The sequence below is a fragment of the Aptenodytes forsteri genome, unplaced genomic scaffold, assembly GCF_000699145.1.
Source record: "Aptenodytes forsteri isolate BGI_AS27 unplaced genomic scaffold, ASM69914v1 Scaffold121, whole genome shotgun sequence".
NCBI classification, from domain to species: Eukaryota; Metazoa; Chordata; class Aves; order Sphenisciformes; family Spheniscidae; genus Aptenodytes; species Aptenodytes forsteri.
The window spans coordinates 1,282,220-1,289,315 of record NW_008796219.1 but is presented as its reverse complement, the minus strand read 5'-3'; positions in this window follow the sequence as shown (position 1 = coordinate 1,289,315).

Here is a 7,096-nt window from a genome sequence, read left to right as displayed (position 1 = left end):
GCGAAGTTTTCTGACTTGTATACTCCTCTCTCACTACTGGACTTTGTCCTACACTTTGTCCTGGCATTCTTCCTCACTTTGGTCTCTTTTAAATATGTTTTCATATAATTTCTTCAGGTATTTTAATAGACTCAGTAAGCATTTTATTTCTCTGACATCACAGTTAAGCCTTTGCAGCTGTGCAAAATCATTCTAACTGTGTTCCTGACCTGCATTTTCTGTTTACTCTCTGCCAAGGCCCAAGACAGACTTCTTGAACCTCCTCAGGTGTCCACTGTGGAAGCAGCCGCAAGTCCTTCCAAGAGCTGTCCCAGCAGGTGGAAGATGAATGCATACAAAAAGCAGTTGTTGCATTTTACCTGGGGGGGAGGAAAAAGTATGGATTCTGAAGAGCTGTAGGAGAGAAGAGTTAAGGGTTTTTCTGGGGTATCCAGAAGTCTTGGGCTCACAGGATAAGGGTCATTATTCACAATAATTAGCTAATATATTCTTTAATATTCCCACATTTTAATATAGATGATTTGGGATTCCTCTCACAGATCCTGAAAAGCAGTAAAAGGTAAATGGCTCATTCAGAGCTTGACAGTCATTCAGCTGTGAAAAATTGAGGAATAAACGTTTTTTAGGAATTTCCTAGGCTGTTTGAAGCGCACAATCACATGGAACCGTGTCAGAACACAATGTGTTATCGCTGGCTCGCTCGTTTTGCTTGCAGTCATTTGTTAATTTTGATAAGGAGAGATAGAGTTATTTAACTGAATTAGTCATTTAAATTCTAGAAACCAGGACAGACTGAAAAGTGAATCTGCTTTAACACTCCACAGCATTATGCAACACCTTTTTGCATTTATTGCTTGAAGAGGAGCAGGGAAGAGGAACTTGCAGATTTCTGGGGTAAAAGGGATAAGGCAGCTCAGAAAGGCTTCCAAGGAGCAAAATGACCCTGGCTGGCTCAGAAAAGGCTGCTGTGGGGAACCAAAGCCTTTCAGGGTGATCATCACAATATGCTAAGGCAACACGTGTTTTGTGGATGATTTTCAGCTGCCAAAAGCTGGGAGGCAGGAGTTGGTGCTGCCAAGACCAAGATGACCCCTGACAGCTTCTGTGATCCCCTGCAATATATTTCATTTTATTTTTTTTCCAAGATAGGACCTGAGGGACGCAGCCAGCTTCCTCTCCTTGATTTAATAGGCTGTGTGCCTGGCTACTCTCTCTGATAGCTGAAGCCTGGTTTCACAGTCCTGCTATCTGGAACTATGCTATATAAAAGTGGACAGACTGGATGAAAGCAAGAGACGAGGAATTCCACACCTTCTGTGGGTGGGGAGGGTGATTGTTTGGTTTTAGCAGTCTTGGTAGTAACCTGAGCTAAGTAAAATGCTGGGGTTCTTCAATATTTATTAGAGTAATATAGAAGAGAAATGTGTTTGTGTTTGGAAAGCCAAACAAATTGTCTCTCTTGGGCACAACTTAGTATGAATAATGAATTCTCTGAGTTATGAAATGGGCAGATGAAAATATAAAAAAAAAAATAGAAAAAAAAGCAGAGAACCGCATCATGCCACTGGAAAAACCCATACCATAAAGCCATTTGAATTTCTGGCTGCTGTGTCTGAAAATGGCGTAGCAGAGTAACAGAAATGTACAGAGAAGAGTGAGAAGGATGATGAAAGATTTAGAATGGCTTTGCCATAATGAAATACTAAACAGATTGATTCCTCAGTTTGGAAAAGAAAGGACTGAGGCAGGGATATGGTAGATGTCTACACAATTATAAATGATACAGACATAGTGAATAGGGATCGATGATCCATTATTTTTCACAACCAAAGAACTAGGGGCACCTAATTAAATTATCAGGCATCCTGATAAACAAACAAAAAGGAAATTCTTTTTCAAATAAAGTATAATTAAATTGTGAGGTGCATTGGCACAGGATGCGGTAAAGTCTATCAGTATAAATGGGCTCAGAGAAGAGGAGATGAATGCATAGAGGATAGATCCATTGGTGGCTATTAAAAATTATGTTCTAGATTAAACTTCCATCTCAGGAAGTCCCTTAAGTGCTGATTGTGGGAAGCTGGAAAGGTATTCTAGGCAATCTACGTATTTGTCCTGTTTCCAGCAGCATCCACTTCGGGTCAGTGCTGGAGCCAGCATACTGGGATGAACAGATCTTTGCCGAATCCATCAGGAACACTTTTATGTGTGTGTGTGAGAAAAAATAAGAACAAAAAAAGAGAGGGTGTGATGAGAAAGACAAAAGCAACTTAATTAAACAATGACTTCCTCTTACTGTTAATACTTCTCACACAGGCCTCTTGCAAAGGAAACCTCAGTAACCTTAAATATCCTACTATCATATTTAATTTTTACTTCAATCAGAATTTACCCAACCCTGCTTCTGTGTATTTGTTGCTTACCAGCATGCTATCGAAACAATGCACAAGAATATTGTATTTGACAATACTGCCACCTGGTCTACATCTGTAGTAGTAAATTACACAGTTCCAGGACAAAGGCCCAACAAATAGGAATTTGATTATTTATAATGTTGGTTAGAGAGGTCCCTGTCTTAGTTTTAGTCTTGGCCAACTAATTTTCACTGTCCCAAAAAATTCCCAGGCTTGACTAGGGAGTTAGCATGGGCAAGGGACTATTCCCAGTAACAGTTTGGATGGGGTCAGCCTGTTCTGGAAGATACGGCTAGACCACATCAGTTGGCCTCATGGCCAGAGAATGGGCCTTCCCCATGCCTAATTTACTAGATAGATACTGTAATATTGATTGGATGTAAGTTCTTGGAGATTGGGTAAGAAAAGGAATAGGTTTGCCACAAGTGATTTTGGCCACTTGGGGAAGGTCTAAACCAAGCCAATTTGCTGTCTCCCAGGAGGGGTGAGGGGGCCATAATGGCACCCAGGTGTGCATGCATTTGGTCATTTCCCTTAGGTCAGGATCTGCCTAATGACAGTTCTCAGTGATATATACCCTGTAGCAGACTGGGGATATCTTTGGCTAGGGTCAAAGGTCACCTGCAAGAAATGCTTTAACTGGACAGCAGGCTAGTGGACTTTGAGGTACAGGAGATATCTCTTCTAGATCTCTAAGTATCTCTAGTCTGGAAGAGGCGGTTTGGTTTTCTCAGATCATGGAGTGATGTGGTGAGAGTCTTGTATTCATACTCTGGACACATTTCATGCTCTGTAATTATGTGATCAAATGAAGTTGCACCTGCTGTTTAATCCAGACATTTTAGGGCCTGTGTTTTCTTTCCATCTGTTGTCAGAGTTAATATGCCAGGTGCTATATAAGACAGAACTAAAAGAACAACAGCTACCATAGGGAGCTTACAGGCTGAAAGAAAAGCACGCATAGAAAAAAATCGGTGGGAGGTCCAGAGCAGGCCGATAATAAATAAATTAAAATCCAATGAACTGAGAAGTTCAATATCAGTTGTAGTTCAGCCTTACTCTCTTATTGTGATGGAGAAGGCAGTTAATTGATTATAAGTCTTGCTGATTTGAGCCTTTTAAAGTATGTGAGCAACAAGTCCACAGAGACTGGGGCCTATTTTGTGGATGGATAGGTTATGGAAGAGGTACGATTAGAAGACGGAAACAGCATGCCTGGTTATTAGGGGCAGAATGAATGCATAAAAAATGAGGGCCAACATAGAAGCATATCTTGGTGCAAGACACTGCGGGTGAAGAAAGAGAATTTAAACTGATAGGTCAGGCTCAGAGAGTAGATTGAGAGATTAAAACTGAGATGATAAAATTTGAAGGATGGGTAAAGTGATTATCGAACTGAGGAAAAGCAGCGTTATCAGATGGTTTCTGTGCAGTGACTGTCAAAATGCTCACTTACACCACAGGCAGGCAGGAACAGGACAGAAGAGAGTGTGTGTCCATTAGCTCATACAGAAACTTCACTTCCCTGACTCAGAACACAAAGTAACATACTACTGACTCGCAATCCAGTACCAAGTGCAGCTCAGGCACAATTCAAAATTGACCCCCAAGAGATTAGCTGCATCTCCTTCACCCAAGCTTTACACGGATGTAATTCTGTGGCCTTCAGCAGTTCTAGTTTGGATTTACGTTGGACTGTAACTTATTCTCTGGACACAGAAAACTTGAGTAGAAGAAGCTAAGGCTCCCTCTGTACTTGTAACTCATCAGGAACACACCACACGCCTGAGCAATGGCAGCAATCATCCCTGCCACAGCGCACGCCCTTGCCCAGATTTGGCCCATGCCAACCAGCGCTTCCCTAGGTTAAGTCTCCTTAGCAGGGTAAGGAACAGCACAAGCCAGGGCGCACTCCTGACAGACATCCAGCCTGTTCTGAGGACAACAGCTGTGCCATGCCAGCTTGATCTCGGGCGCTGGCCCATTTCATTTCCCACTGTACATGCAGTAGCCTCAGGGTTGAATGAGCCGTCTGGATCTGTCAAGCTGGTTCCAGCTCAGCAATGTCTCCTGACTTTTCCAAGCTTGAGTCTGGAGAACTTCAGCTGTGAAAGGTTCCTAGTGTTGTCTGTGCAGTGTTGCATTGGATTGCATGACAGATCCATCACATTTTTAGAAAAGAAAATGAGATACTAGATGTAAATGACAGTTTGTGGTCTCCTATTTATGCAGATCACAGCATCATTTTACTATACATTCAGCTTTCACAGAAGCAGACATCTCTGCACTTTTAAAGCCTATCATTTTTTGTCACTATTTTGAGCCCTTTTGAGAGTGAAGACTTCTCCCACTATTTTTTAGTTTCAGTTTTGGTTTCGGTTTCAGTTTTTGCTTTCTATTTAGACCAGTCTGTGATGCAGTATTTTGTATATTGACAAGGGATTTTAACTAGTAATTGTGTCCCTTGTCCATGGACTGTATGTTCCATACATTGTTTAAAACCTTAAATTGTAAATCGTCCTATTTTCATAATCTCATCTTTGTTTGCAATTCATTGCCCATTGAAACATTCCATGCTAAGACTACCATTTTCTTCTATGTCCACTGGTGTAGCAAGTTCTACCAGTAGGCCCACCTTGAGCAAAGGGCAAACTGAAATACTATGCATCTATGAGATAGATGAGGTGAATTACATAAAATAAATGCACACATTTTATGACACTTGAATTTCAGCATGCGCGAGAATTCTGTGATAATCTTGCCTGACTTCATTACCGTGAGATATGAAGGTTGCTTCTGTGCTCATGAATGAAGGATATGCTTTTCATTTCTATGGTCAATAATAAAACCAGTAATTTCTAGGAAAAATGTAAACTGAATAAACAAAGACCATGTATGTCTGTTGCTGAAGGAATAATATGACTTTGCGGTACAGATCAACCTCACACAAAGATTGTCTTTGTAATGCTGCAAAAGCCACTGAGACTTTAGATTAATTTATGCTTCATAAGTGCAGAATACAAAAATTGAATCTCTTCAAGGGCTGAAGGTACTGACGTAGCCTTTTGAAAAGACAGTCTAAACAATGAATTAGTGATGTGAATAGGTATAGTCATAAAATACAAAGAAATAAGAAGTCCTCATGCTTAGGAAGTAAACTAATCACTAAGAGCTACTCATATCCCTCATGCAGATTTATGAACCTAAGGGAATCACAAAGGAATTCTAAGTTCCTTTGAAACATTTGCAATTGACCCTATTCAAAACAGAATACAGCTTTTTTGCAGGATGGAAATTCTAACTTTTTTGTGCTCTCTATAGGCTCTTCTAGACAACAGGCTCACTGACACTAACAAATGTATTCATATAGGATAGCTACAGTAAAGAAATGAATACTAATCTTAATTCTACTGGATAATTGAGGCAGAAAGAGATTAAAATTTGCACAGGAATTCTTATGGCAAAGTCAGAATCTGACTCATGGATCTTATGATCTTTCCCTTTCATTTTGAAAAGGAAATTTATTTTCTTCTTTTTTTCTTGAACACGCCAAACCCATAAACATGTAGTCCAGTTTAGCCTGCCCCTAAAATTTTAGTCTGGTTTTGGGCAGAGCTTGTGAGAATAATGCTGACTTCTTGCAAGGGAGAAATAATGTCATGCATTTTATTTTCTTTGGATCGTTCTATAAGTGTTTCTGAATGTATGTGCATGATATAACTTTGGAATAAATTAATAGCTTCTTTTTCAAAAATAGAGAACTACTGTTTAATGTAAAGCTTCTTTATTATGAAGTTAACAGTAAGATCTCCTAGTTACTTACATGAATGTAATGGATCCTTCAGAATATTTTTGTTCTAACTTTCATTTGATTCGTTACTCCTGTGCAGCCAAATTAGAGGACAGGCATATGAGTTATACAATATAGGCAGATCATGTGAGCAGAGTCTCCATGGAAACTGCCTAATTTGTGCTTTTATTTAATTAGAGCTGTCCATTACTGCTCCAAATGAAATTTAATATAAATTCATATGCCAGTCATTTTTTTAAATTGTGTATGACTTTTTATCTGTCACTTAACGAGATCTCTAGTAGGCTGTATTTTAGCAGAGTGAGTTTATTTAACAATTGAGTTTATAAACAAGATGTTTATTTGACAGCTCAGCTTATGCAACATTCTTAACATCCTCGGGACTTATTTTCTATGCAGCATCTGTGCTATACTACCCATTGTTATCAATTGTATATTCTTAACCTCACAAATTGTCAAAACCAGGAACAATTGTTTGAGAGTATCCACATGAGTATATTCACTAATTTTGCTTGCTGTGAGATAATTGGGAAAAAACCATAGTACAAATAAAAAGTGCAACCAAGACCAAGAAATATACAAAATGCATGTATTTGTTAAATGGAACATTGAAACAGGCAAAACAGTGTGTCTGTCGTAAGCCGAACCACAAAAACCAGCTTGTCTGACACAGGTACTCTTAAGAAAAGTCTAAGTTGGTTCAAACTTACAGGAATGTCTGCCTGAGGATATGAGGAACATGAGCTGTGTTGTGGTTTAACCTCAGTCAGCAACTGAGCACCACACAGCCACTCACTCACTTCCCCCCCCCCCCCCCCCCCCCCCCCCCCCCCCGCGCCGCGGGGGGGGGGGGGGGGGGGGGGGCGGAGAG